Here is a 13,587-nt window from a genome sequence, read left to right as displayed (position 1 = left end):
ACCATCGTTATGTGGAGTGTGCCCCTCAACACTAGTGGTGTACATGTCCCGCTTTTAACCCGCCCATGCTTGCCCGGTGGCCAGGCGGGCAGGCGGCCGCGCGTTGTGGGCAGGCTGCTTCACTCCCAGCCAAGCCAAGCAGAACCCGACCCGGGCAGGCTGCGGGAAACTTGCTTGCCTGCCCATATTACTGCTGAGCTGCACTACGCAGCCGTTTAGTCTGCACGCGTCACTGTCGTATTATGAACGTTAATTAATAGTTTTTATTTTACCTGAGCACCAAAAGACAAACCCCAACGTTAATTAATTTCAGGTCAAAAACTATTGGGTTTTATTTGTACATTCTTCCTTTACGCGTATATTTCGGGCTTATTAGTTATATAAATAAAAATGAATTGCCAAATGTGTTGATAAGCGTAAAACTCGAGAACGGCTGGACCAATTCGGCTAAATTTTTTTTTGCTGTGTTCGTAATTCTCAGGACAAGGTTTTTATGAAATAAAATTTTTCGAAAATCGACCAAAAAATTGGAAAATTTGACAAAAACTAAAAGTGCGTTTTGATTGTGTCCGTGTGTTTGTATTGCATACAATCTTGATGAAATTTTGCACACTATACCTTGAAACCAAGAAGAAGGTCACAGTCTACATAAAATTTCGTATGGTGCATGGCAGAGGTTCCTTTGCATAACGGAATTCGACAAATTGTACGTATTTATTCCGATCTTGATGAAATTTGGCACACTTGATATTCAAAGCAGGATGAAGGGCGCTGTCTGCTTAAAATTCTGAATGGTGCATGGCGGAGGGTACTTTACTTACACACTTCTACACCAACCTACAATTTTATTCCGATCTTGAAGAAATTTTACACACTTGACCATCAAGAGGAACATCACTGTCTACATAATATTTCGGACAGTACATCGAATAGAGTACCTTACAAAAGATTTTGACATCATTTGTGGGTTACTATGAAAGTTCACTATGTACACATGTTTCCATGGAGAAGGTTTTTGAATATTTACATGTGCATATATATATATTTTATTATTATTATTGTTGGTGTTTTGCCCTTAAAGAGCGCATTTGGACTAAACTACATGGCCAGTTCCTTTTGCTGCCTTCCTTGCTGCCCAAACTTCCCTCATTCGCTCGCTGTGTTTCTGTTTCCGGTCCTCTGTCCACGCTTTTTGTCGGCTTTGTGTCTTCGGCTTCATCTTGATTGCCTTTTTGGTTGCCCATATTTCTTTCATCTTCTGGCTGTGATCTTGCTTGCGTTCTTCGGTCCATTTTATTCCTGTTCGTTTGTCACATTGTATCTCATGTAGTTTACTTTTCTTAATGATGTTTCGGAATTTTATTCTGTCGTTTATTGTGTCTGCTGTTATGTTGAGTTGGTTCAGGTCGTTTTCTACCTCTGCTACCCATTTGTTGTTTCTAGTGGTTACCCAGTCAAAGATCTGTTTGGTCAGCCTGTGTGATGGCATTCTGTATAGGTGTCCATAGAATTGTAGTCTGCGTTTTCTAATCTTTTCTGTGATTGTCTCCGTATGTTTGTACAGTTCCTCTGTAGGTTTCTTGATCCATAAGTACTTTCCGTTCTACTTTTTCTAATTGTCTGATTCGTGTATGCCCTAGGATTAGTGTGTTCTCTGCTGCATATAGTGCCTCGGGGAGCACCACCGTGTCGTAATGGCGTAATTTGGCTTTTGTGAGATAGACTTCTCGTTGTAATGATTCCACACTACTTTGTATGCCTTGTCCAGTCTAGTCTTTCTTTCTTCGTTTGAGTCTCTGTTATGTCCACTCATTTGTAGTGTTTCACCGAGGTATTTGAAGTTTGCCGTTTTGTAAATCGTGCCATACTTTGTGTTCAGAGATGAGAGTTTCTTTTTGCTCATAAACTGTGTCTTTTCGTAAGAGATCTGTAGTTTTGGAAGCGATTTCGTGCAGTTTTTCAATAGCGTCTTTTGTTTCCTTTATACCTTTCGTGACAATCGCCAAATCGTCTGCAAAAGCCAGACATTTAATCTGTAGGTTTCCTAAGGTTATCCCCTGTTGTGATGTTTCTCATTCTTTTATGACCTTATCTAACACCAGATTGAAAAGGAGAGGTGAGAGGCCATCGCCTTGTCGGACACCTGTGCGAATTTCAAAGGGCTCTGATAGTTCCCTAAAGAACTTTACTTTGGAGGTTGTGTTGGTTAAAGTTTGCTCTATGATAGCCCGTGTTCTGTTGTCTACTTTGTATTCTGCTAGAATTTTGAAGAGAGTTTTCCGGTCGATAGAGTCGTACGCCTTTTTGAAGTCAACAAAGGTAATGATCAGGTTCCGTTTGTGTTGTAAAATCATTTTCAGGTTCCAAATTTGTTCCGCACAAGACCGCCCTTTACGGAAGCCAGCTTGGTACTCCCCAATCAAGTGGTCGGTCTGGCATTCTAGTCTGTTCAGTAAAGCTTTAGAGAGGATCTTGTATGTGACCGGTAGTAGGGATATTCCTCTGTAGTTGTTCGGGTCAGTCTTGTCACCTTTTTTATGTAGTGGGTGTATCAGGGCAGTTTTCCAGTCGTCAGGAATTTTCATGGTCTTCCAGATGTCTTCCAAGATCCTGTGGATGTCTTTGGTGAGTTCTGGGTCTTGTAACGTCCAGAATTCCGCGATGATGCCATCTTCTCCTGGTGCTCTACGATTCTTGAGTGACTTGATTATTTCTTTAACTTCTTCCAGAGTTGGAGGTTCTCTATCTGGATTATATATGCTCGTTTCTGTCATCATTTCTTCCATAGGGGGGTCCGTGTTGAGCAGTTTTTCAAAGTACTTTGCCAGAATGTCACAATTGTTTTTGGTATTGGTTTCTAGGGTTCCATCCGGTCTTCTGAAGCACAAGTTGGGTGGTTGATATCCAGTCATATTTTCTCTGAACGTTCTGTTGAAGTTTCTTGTATTGTTCTTCATGAAGTCCGATTCGATCTCTGTCAGTCGCCGTTTGTCGTACTGTCGTTTTTCACTGCGAATGATTTTGCTTGATTGCTTCTGTGTTTTCAAGAAGTTCATCCAATTCTCTTGGGATTTATGGCTACTAAATTTTTTCCATGCACTGATTCGTTGGTCAATAGCTTGGTCACATGTGTGGTTCCACCAACGGTGTTTCCGTGTGTGTGGTGCTTGTGCTAGTTTCATGGCCTCTCGGATTCTTCGTGAAAGTTGTGTCCAGTCTGTCGTTTTCTCCATTTTAATTTTGTGTAATATTTGTGTCTGGTTTAAAGTAACGTATTCTGGATCTGGTCTAATAATTTTGTTCTTATGGAGCTTTTTCTTGGGCAAAAGACGAATCCTGATCTGTAGTAGGTGGTGGTCTGAGTCGAAGCAGCCTTTACGGGTGTCTATGTTCAAAATTTCTTTTTGTGAGTCTTTCTGGACTATTACGTGGTCGATTTGTAGTTCTTGCTTTCCGCTGGGGAATTTCCATGTGGTAAGTTTTCGTGTTGGTTTCTTGAATTTTGTTGACATAATGGCGAGGTCGTGGCTTTTGCAAAAGTCTATCAGATGTTTTCCGTTTTTGTTGGTGTTCTTGTGTGGAGTATGTTTTCCTGTGATATGTCTGTATATCTTTTCTTTTCCGAGTTTAGCATTGAAGTCTCCCAGTATTATTTTGACTCTATGTGCAGGAATTTTTCTGATAGTTTCTTCCATTGTCGTCCAGAAGTCATCAATTTCGTCCGGGTTTTTCCTGTTGTAGTCATTAGTCGGTGCATGTGCGTTGATTACTGTGTAGGATTTATTGGCTGATTTCACTGTGATGGTGTTGATTCTTTCGTTTGGTGACGAAAAGTCGATTATGCTGTCCGTGATGGAGCTGTGTACTGCAAATCCTGTGCCAAAAAGCCTTAGGTTTTTCAGTTGTCTCGATGGTTTTCCTTTGTATATTCTGAAATTCTCCGTGTTGAAATGGTCTTCGTCTGTGAATCGTGTTTCTTGCAGTGCACATATTTTGATTTGAAATTTTTCGAGAGTGTCTGTCAGTTGTTTCATCTTTCCTGTCTTCATCAGTGTGTTCACGTTGAAACATGTATGTAACGCAGCAGCGATGGCGAGGCATTGCAGCATCTCTGACCAGAGGGTCTGCGCTTGACCGCGCGAGTGTTGCGAGCAGTTCGCTAGTTGTCGCTATGCAGAGCAGTACTCTGTCTGTAGTCGTGGAAGTCTGTAGCTCGATTTAGTTACGAGCAGTCGGTCAGTAGTAGTCGTGCAGGGCAGTTCGCTACTAGTCGTCATGTAGTGAAGTACGCTAATAGTCGTCATGCAGAGCGGTCGGTCAGTAGTAGCAGCCCAGTGCGGTTGTGTGATGTAGGCGGTCGGCAACACTGGTCAAGATGCTGAATGAGGTATACTGTTAATTAATATAATCATTAGATAATGTAAAAATTTATTTATTGTAATTAATTTCCAACAAATGCCCCAATAATAATTTTTATTTTTTAAAGCATTTTTTCAAAAATTTTATTTTTTATTGAACTAAAGATTTCGTTGCATTTCCCATTTCATTCCACTTTTTTAAAGAAAATTGTCAGTAAAATTACAGAAAAAAGGAATATTATTATTTGCAATGCAGTTCCTACAAGCCGTGCGCAAAGATAAGAGCAGAAATTTGACATCCAGTTATTCTGAGGTAAGACTTTAATTCTGATTGTTTTGCTCAGGGCCAAAGACCGATATTTCGGTTTAATTGAATTTTCTTATCACTGAAAGGACTTTAATTTTTTGGTGAAGAACTTATATTTGAGTCAGATTGCGAATTTCACATTTTTGTTGCCATTGTCAGTACATTTCATTGTGGGCAGGTTATGCTTAGAGCAGTGTCCATTAGCATTCATAATTAAATATTGTCATATTTCTTTCTTTCAAATTTTTGTGGGGAGGTTACACTCGGCTCCCATTTGTATTAAGTATTGTCTTTTTTTTTCTTTAAAATACGGTGGGGAGGTTACACTTCCCTCCACTGGGGGGACAAAAATTTGGCAGCGATGGTGAGTCATTTGGACTTGCCAATCGCGGCAAAATTTTTAATTAACTAATAAACTTCTACAATTTACAGAATATTTAGATATAGTACATGAATTAAATGTTGTGCACAAGCACTAAGTACAAAATATATAAGACAAAGACAAGATATGAGTACAAAACATAGTAGCAAATCAGAAAAATATATATACAAATTATTTGACAGAGAACAAAGTGCACATGCACGGAAAAAATTCATTGGCATATTCAGAACAAATAAACAGACTGGCAAAAAATATTATGTTGACAAGTGACATGAGTGCACATGCACTGCAGTTGAGAACATATCAGCAAATGATGAAATGTATATACAATTAGTAACAAATGACATAAGTGCATACGCATTGAAGTATTGAATATACAGAATAGTACAAATCATATTGAAAAATGAGAAAAGTGCACAGGCACTGAAGTTCAGTAGAAAACATATTAACACCTAACATAAGTGCACATGCACTGTAATTCAGAACATATCCTTAAAATAAAAATGTATATACAATATAAAAGACAAGAGTGTACATATACTGTACTTCAGAACAAATCGAAAAATGTCTTTAGCATTTTCGCAATAAATAAACATAATGGCAAAACATCATCTCGAAAGTGCACACGCGCTGAAGAAATGTCTTTAGCATTTTCACAACAAATAAACATAATGGCAAAACATCATGTCGACCAGTGACATAAGTGTACTTGCACTGGAGTTCAGCGAATTGAAAAAAAATGTATAGCTATGAACATAAATAATGTTACCAAAAAATGATTTTCATTATGTGACAAGAATTAGGATAGGAAATGGAAGGATTGCATCATGGTTGTAGCACTTTAGATTGCACACAGCTGTTCTGAAAGTCCATATCTTTCCACAGAAGTACAACACCAAGTGACACAACTTGAAGTTCTTTTCCCATCAGAATTTATCAGTGTAGCCAAGACACTGAACTGTCGTAGTAATGTTCCATGTTTTCATTTTGGCAGTACATTAGGTACACCAAACAGTGGGACCATAATAATGTCTTCATCGCTCACGGTGGTGGACAGCATGTCGTGTCAACACCACGCTCTTACAAGGCACACCCACGTAGAATTAGTGCAAAACCAAAGATAGTGCTCCATGATCACTAGGATAGACAGGACAAATGGACATTGCAGTAATTCAGGGTAGTTAGCTCATGAGGTGAAGGACATCAAGTCACATAATATTGACAATTACAGACTTAATTAGCAGTTTGTGGCATTCATAGCCCAGTTATTGAACATTTCTGTACCAAGTATGTAGTATTACAGAAAAATGTTCATTAATTGTTTTACATAGAATCAGTAGTCTTCTTTTCCTAGTTACAAAGTATAGCATGGTTAATTAATCATTTGTCATTCCAATATAGTAAGAATCATTAGCCTTCTCCTGATTACAAAGCATTTTTAAACAGTCACATTCCTTTCCAGTTACAAAGTATAATTAAGGATCATTAACCTTCTCCTAATTACAGTTAATTAATCATTTGTCATTCCAATAGTAATCATTAGCCTTTTCCTAATTACAAAGCATAGTTAAACGGTAGCATAGTTAATTAATTATGTGTCATTCCAATCTAGTAAGAATCATTAGCCTTCTCCTGATTACAAAGCATTATTAAACAGTCACATTCATTTCCAATTACAAAGTATGAACATTGAAAACAAGAGCTAATTAATGGCATAATTAATAACAATTGGTGGAGTGACATTAATTATTGGCACTCAGTGGCCAGCAAGTATTGAATAGAATAAAACATAGTTCGTCATTCAGTATTACTCAGATCATTACAAAGTCAATATTAAAAATCAGTTAATTACAGTCATAGCATTAATAATCATGGGCATTATAAGTAGTCTCATTACAATAAACAGTGGCAGTTATTAGCCAGTTATAAAGCATTATTTTATACATATATATTTTTTTTGTCTCATTAAGAAGTCATTACTGAAGTGACATACTATTCAGAGTTGATCAGCATTACTCAGAACTTTCTCAAACTGGTATCACTATTTGGGACTGGTAATACATTTTTTTTTTGTTAGCAATGCATTGCGTTGGGATCGATAATTAATTGCTGAGGCATAACACTATTTGTTTTTGACCTATTGCTGCAAATGAGGATAGGTAATGTCATTCGTCATGAGTCAGCTGTAGCAACGTTATGTAACAAGGCAGTATATGTGATCACATTTATAAATGATAAACACAAATGGGTAAAAAATAATAATGCAAGTACTAGAACAGGTATAATAACTAACAGGTTTAGTAAGTATCATGAAAAGCTTCTCCTGGAAAAAATACAAAAACGGATTATTGACCTGAAAGAAGAAACGCACACTATGCTGAAAAGTAGTGAACTTCGAATTAACAGGCAGTGAAATGTGTATAAAATGTGTTCCATAGCTGTCCTTTCCAAAACTTTCTGTCATCCTACTATGCAATGTAACACCTGCTGTCAAAACAAACTGCAACAAATACTTAAATAACTATGTAGCATAAATACATAACTTCAACATTATCCTCATCTGTAAAGAAAAAACTTCATTATTCATTATCATCATAACTTCACTATTATCATCACCTGTAAAGAAACTTCATTATTCGTAATACCATTTCCTTCATCATTATTCATCAGTATTCATTATCATCTGCAAAAAAATCACTTCATTACTCATTATACAACTATTCCTTATCTCTAGCATATTTCATCACTAAAACTAAGATGTGTAGTTCAGTCTGACAGCCTGCATCAATCACCTTGTATTCTGAAAAAAAGAATTAGTTAAGACTGCTATTCTACGGTGAGTGTAGTATATTCTTGTTAATGTTTGTTAATCCTGATCCATTTACTCTTCCTTATAAAGTTATTGCATCTTCTTTCGTTTATTTCGTAGGTGAAATTCCCATTTCTGTTGAGTTTATTTCTTACATGCATCATTTCTTTCTGAAATTCATGAACAAAGATTAATGTCTTGCATTTAAATCCTATACCCACTAAATACTGACTGGTCTATGGTGACACAATTAAAGCATACAGCATAACATGACAGAAAACGTAATATGTCAAAGACATTGACAGTGTTCAGATGCAAAAAAAATGTACACAGAATATCACAATTCAGCAGCAAAAAATGTAAAACAGTCACGATGTTGAGATGTCATAAGGCAAAAAAAAAAAAAATGTCAAAGTCAACTGGTGTGTTATATCTTAACTATTTTACAGTGCATATAAACAAAACGGTCTCCCATAAGTCCAACCCCTCGTCCAAGTCGTGGGAGATGGGCAACGGCACAAAGTAGGGGATTGCCTTTAGGGGCGATGTACAGCGGGGACTTCGTGTGCCTCAGGACCGCTACGGTAGCTGAGAAGGCCCTATGGGAACCCTGAAACGTGACGGCTAACGGGGCTCTGGTGAAGCTGCGATAGGCCTAGCAAGCCAGTAGTGGATAAATCAACTGCTTTCAAAAAGGGAACATGCCTCGGATCACGGAACGGATTTAAAGGAAACGGACCAAGCAATGGAAAAGGATTACGAGATGGTTTACGGCTGGGCACCTTAAACATAAGGACTCTAACTGGGAAGTTAGAAGAAATTGTAGAAATGATGGAAAGGAGGAAATTGGACATCTTGGGACTTGCTGAGACTAGGTGGAGAGGAGTTGGTGAAAAACCACTAAGTAAAGGATGTAAACTGTACTGGATAGGGAATGAGAGGGGAAGAAATGGAGTGGCAATAGTGGTCAGAGAGGGTCTGCAGGAGGAGGTGGAAGGTATCAATGATCGAATGATAAAAGCCAGAGTACGGGTGAAAGGAAAAAGCATTGAAATCATCCAAGCATATGCCCCACAGGTGGGGTGTACAAAAAAGGAGAAGGAGGAATTTGAAGATGACATGCAAAAGCAGCTAAATGGAGGAAACCAGATTATAATAGGGGACCTCAATGCACATGTTGGCACAGACAGGAAAGGATTCGAGGAGATAATGGGACCAGAGGGCTGGGGGAACCGAAATAGAGAAGGAAAATTGTTGCTGGAATTCTGCAAGAGGAATGGGCTGGCGATCGCAAATTCGTGGTACAAGAAGAGGAGTAGTCACAAAATAACTTGGTACAGTGGGGACTGGTCCCAAACTTCAGTAGTAGACTATGTACTAGTGGATAGGCAGATGATGAGCAGCCTCACAGATGTTAAGGTCATACCATCTGAGGCCTTAGACAGCGACCATCGGCTGTTGGTAGCCACCCTAAGAGAGAAAAAAGATAGGAGGGCAACAGATATACAGGAGAAAAGGTTGAAGACATGGATGCTGAAAGAGGATGAACGGAGGACCCAGTACCAGACACTGATCAGGAAGAAGCTGCCAAAGGAAGATCAGAGAACAGTGGAAGAAGAATGGGGCGATTTTAAGAGGGCTCTAGTTGAGGCAGCTGAGACTGTGTGCGGAAGAACTAGCACAAAGAGGAGAAGTAGGGAAACCCCATGGTGGAACAACATATGTAAAGAGGCAGTACTTCGAAAGAACAAAGCCTTCAGAGAATGGTTCCAGACCCGAACAGAGGAAGCTAGGGTAAAATATAAGGAAAGCAAGAAAGCGGCACAGACCATAGTAAGGGCGGAGAAGAAGAAGTGGATGGAAAAATGGACAAGAATGTTAGAAGAGGACAGTGAAGGGAACAAAAAAGTACTTTACACCATGGTAAGAAATAAGAGGAATGACAGAAGCGAGTGCCTGAGGATCATGGATAATAATGGAAGAGTTGTGGAGGAAATGCATGAGCTCAAAAAGATTTGGAAGGAGTACTTTGAAGATCTGTTGAATGCTGCCAAGCAGGTAACTAACAGCGATGGAGAGCCTAAGGCAGCAGACGATTATAATAGTGGGGAAATTGATGATCTAACTTGGAATGAAGTGGAAGAAGCCATAAAGAGGATGAAAGGGGGCAAGGCACCAGGTTGGGACGAAGTAACAGTGGATATGATACGAGCAGCAGGAGAAGTAGGAACCCAGTGGCTATACAGAGTGCTGAGGGTGGTGTGGAAGGAGAACAGAATTCCTGAGGATTGGAAGAAAGGAATTATAGTCCCGATCTTCAAGAAAGGGGATAAAAGGAGATGTGAGAACTACAGAGGAATCACCCTGCTATGCCACTGTGGAAAAATCTATGAAAAGATGCTGGAGAAGAGAATAAGAAGCAGTATTGAAAGTAGACTGCAAGAGGAGCAGTACGGTTTCAGACCGGGAAGATCAACAACGGACCTCATATTTGCGGTAAGGCAACTGCAGGAAAGGCACTATGAGTACGGGAAGGACTTAATCATGGCCTTTTTGGATATTGAGAAGGCGTATGATAGTATCTGTAGGGACAAGCTCTGGGATGTGCTGAACGCAAAAGGGATAGATGAAGAGATTACACGAAAAGTCAGAAAAATGTATGAGGGAAGTGAGAGTTGTGTGAAAGTGGGGAGGGAACGTACTGCATGGTTCAAGCTGGAAAATGGGCTGCGACAGGGAAGTGCACTTTCACCTTTATTGTTTATTATTGTTATGGATGAAATCCTACAGCAAGTATCAGATGCAATTGGAGATCATAAAATGAAAGCAGTGCTTTTTGCCGATGACCTGTTGTTATGGGGAAATTGCGTGAAGGAGGTGCAAGAGCAGTTAGATGCATGGGAGGCAACGGCAGCACAATATGGAATGCATTTCTCTGCAAAGAAAAGTGAAATAATCGTCACAACAAGGAAGAAGAATAGGCCAAATGTGGATATAACTTGTGGAGGGGAAAAACTACAAGTGGTAGAGAACTTCAAGTACCTGGGAAGCGTGATTGAAAGTAAGGGGGGAAACGCAATGGAAATAAATGAAAGATGCAGAAAAGCAGGGCAGTTCTACAAATGCATTAGGGGGCTTATTTGGAGCAAGGAGGTGCCACAGAAATCCAAGGGAATTATATACCGAACCTACTTTGTCCCCATATTGACATACGGAAGTGAGACATGGGTAATGCACAAAAGCGACAAAAGTAGAATACAGGCTAGTGAAATGAAGTTCCAGAGGAGCAGGTTGGGTGTAAAAAGACGAGACAGATTGCGAAATTTGTATGTGAGGGAAAGACTAAAGGAGGAACCAGTACAGGACAGGATAGAAAAATCAAGACTGCAGTGGTATGGACACATGAAGAGAATGGATGAGGGAAGAATTCCAAAGAGGATGTTTGATCTGCAACTGGAGGGGAAGAGGCCCAGAGGAAGACCAAGAGATAGATGGGTGAAGGGAGTGAAGGAATGTGTGGTGAGAAGAGGAGAGAACTGGACGAAGGTGGAAGAGGGGGAATGGTGGAAAGACAGAACACGGTGGAGAGGCTTGTGTTCCCGACAGACCCAGCCAGTGGCTGGAAACTGTCCAAGATGATGATGATGATATAAACAAAACTGGAGTACAATCGTACATAAAAAGACAAATGTGACGTTCGTTGTGTTCAGCTTGTATGAAGTGTAGTTAATAGAGGCGAGAATTAAAGCCTTTAATGAAAAAATGTAATGAAATTAACATGTCATTAGCTAACATTGCATAATTAGTCATAAAATACGTAAGTATGAAAAAATATGCACGGTCTGATGTGTAACGACAAGAAAAGCGACCTGCTAACCTTACCTTGCCGGGCACTTGCCAAGAAAAAATACGATAATCATCAGTAATTAGTCAGGTGAAATAATTGCATTAGTAAATGGCATCATAGTGTGTTGAATCATACAGTGGTTTCACTCAATAAACGGTTTAATGTTTGAGATATGGTGATTGCCTTTCGATTTTCTGGTTCTCAAAGTTTCGACGTGTACAACATTGGGGTGAGGGATGCTGCGAATCCGATATGAACCTGCGTATAGAAGTTCAAATTTACTGCACTTACCTTTTAATTTGCTGGATAAATAGTGTGTACGTATTAGTATCTTCTGTCCAACGTGAAAGTCGCGGCGTGTACAAACCTGTTTTTGCTGTCTTCTCCGGCGCTCTGCGGCACGTTTGATGTTGTTCAGCGCAATGTTAATTATTTCGTGGTGTCGTAGGCGACGACTTTTGGGGAATTCTACTAATTCTTTAATTTTGTTTGGCGGTTCAACGTTTTTCAGTATAACAGACGGAGATAGCATAGTGGATTCATTTGGTATGGAATTAATTACATCTTGGAATAAGAGTATGTGTGTATCCCAATCAATATGTCTTTTGTGGCAGTATATTCGGCACAGCTTACCAATTTCTTTCATTAACCGTTCACAAGGGTTCGAAGAAGCATGGTACTTGGATATATAGATCGGAGAAATGTTTCTGGCTCGTAACATGCGTGTCCATACGCTACTACGAAATTGTGATCCATTGTCAGAAATTACTTTCATCACATGCCCTACATGAAATAGAAAATGTTTTACAAATGCTTTAGAAACAGTTTTAGCAGTAGCTTTGCGTAATGGAGTGAAAGTAACAAATTTTGAAGTGAGCTCAACAGCGACAAAGATGTAGCAAAAACCTCTGTTAGTTCTCGGAATCGGACCAAAAATGTCTACTGCGGCCATGTGTCTTAATTTAACAGGTACAATGGGATATAAAGGAGGAATATGTGAAGTGGTGTCTGATTTAGCTTTCTGACAAATTTTACAAGACGCTAAAACTCGTCGTATACGTTTCTCCATGTTGGTAAAATAACAGTTCTGTCTCAGTATAAGAAAACATTTTCGTGCTCCGTAATGTGCGTAGCTTAAATGAGTGTACCAAATTAATTTGTTAACCAGTTCGTCAGGAATGCATAATAACCAATTGTTGCTGTCAGGATGAGAGCGGCGAAACAGAATGTCATTGCGCACAGTGTAATGATTTCTAATCGTAACATTATTCCTATCTTGCCAAAGGTGTTTAATTTCTTTCCACACATTGTCTTTATTTTGCTCCTTTGCTATGTCCTGTAATGACGATGAAATAAAGTTTTCAAATGCAACTTGCTGAATGTACATGACACTGAAATTTGTTTTGCAGAAGTTGGTTGCTACGTCTTGCTGATTGTTGCCGAGAGAACGCGATAGTGCGTCTGCTATAACATTTTGTGTGCCGGGAATGTGAACTATTGTAAAATTAAATTCTTGTAAATAAAGTCTCCATCTACTTAATCTGTCGTGAGTAAATTTAGCTGAAAGCAAAAATTGTATCGCTCTGTGGTCTGTGTAAACGGTGGTATGTCTGCCATAAAGAAAATGCCGAAATCTCGTAAAAGCCCATACAACACATAATGTTTCCAGTTCTGTAACAGAATAATTTCGCTCAGCAGGTGACAGAATGCGACTTGCAAATGCGATATTTTTTAATTACTGTAGAACCATCTTCTTCAATTTCCTGGAAAATGTGTACGCCTAAAGCGGTGTTGGAACTGTCGGTGGCAATGGAAAAATTTCTAGTAAGATCTGGGTGCGATAAAAGTGGAGCATTCAACAAAGCATGTTTCAAATAACATTCT

Source organism: Schistocerca piceifrons, chromosome 3, assembly GCF_021461385.2.
Source record: "Schistocerca piceifrons isolate TAMUIC-IGC-003096 chromosome 3, iqSchPice1.1, whole genome shotgun sequence".
NCBI classification, from domain to species: domain Eukaryota; kingdom Metazoa; phylum Arthropoda; class Insecta; order Orthoptera; family Acrididae; genus Schistocerca; species Schistocerca piceifrons.
The sequence above is the reverse complement of the archived record's forward strand: the minus strand, read 5'-3'. Positions refer to the sequence as shown.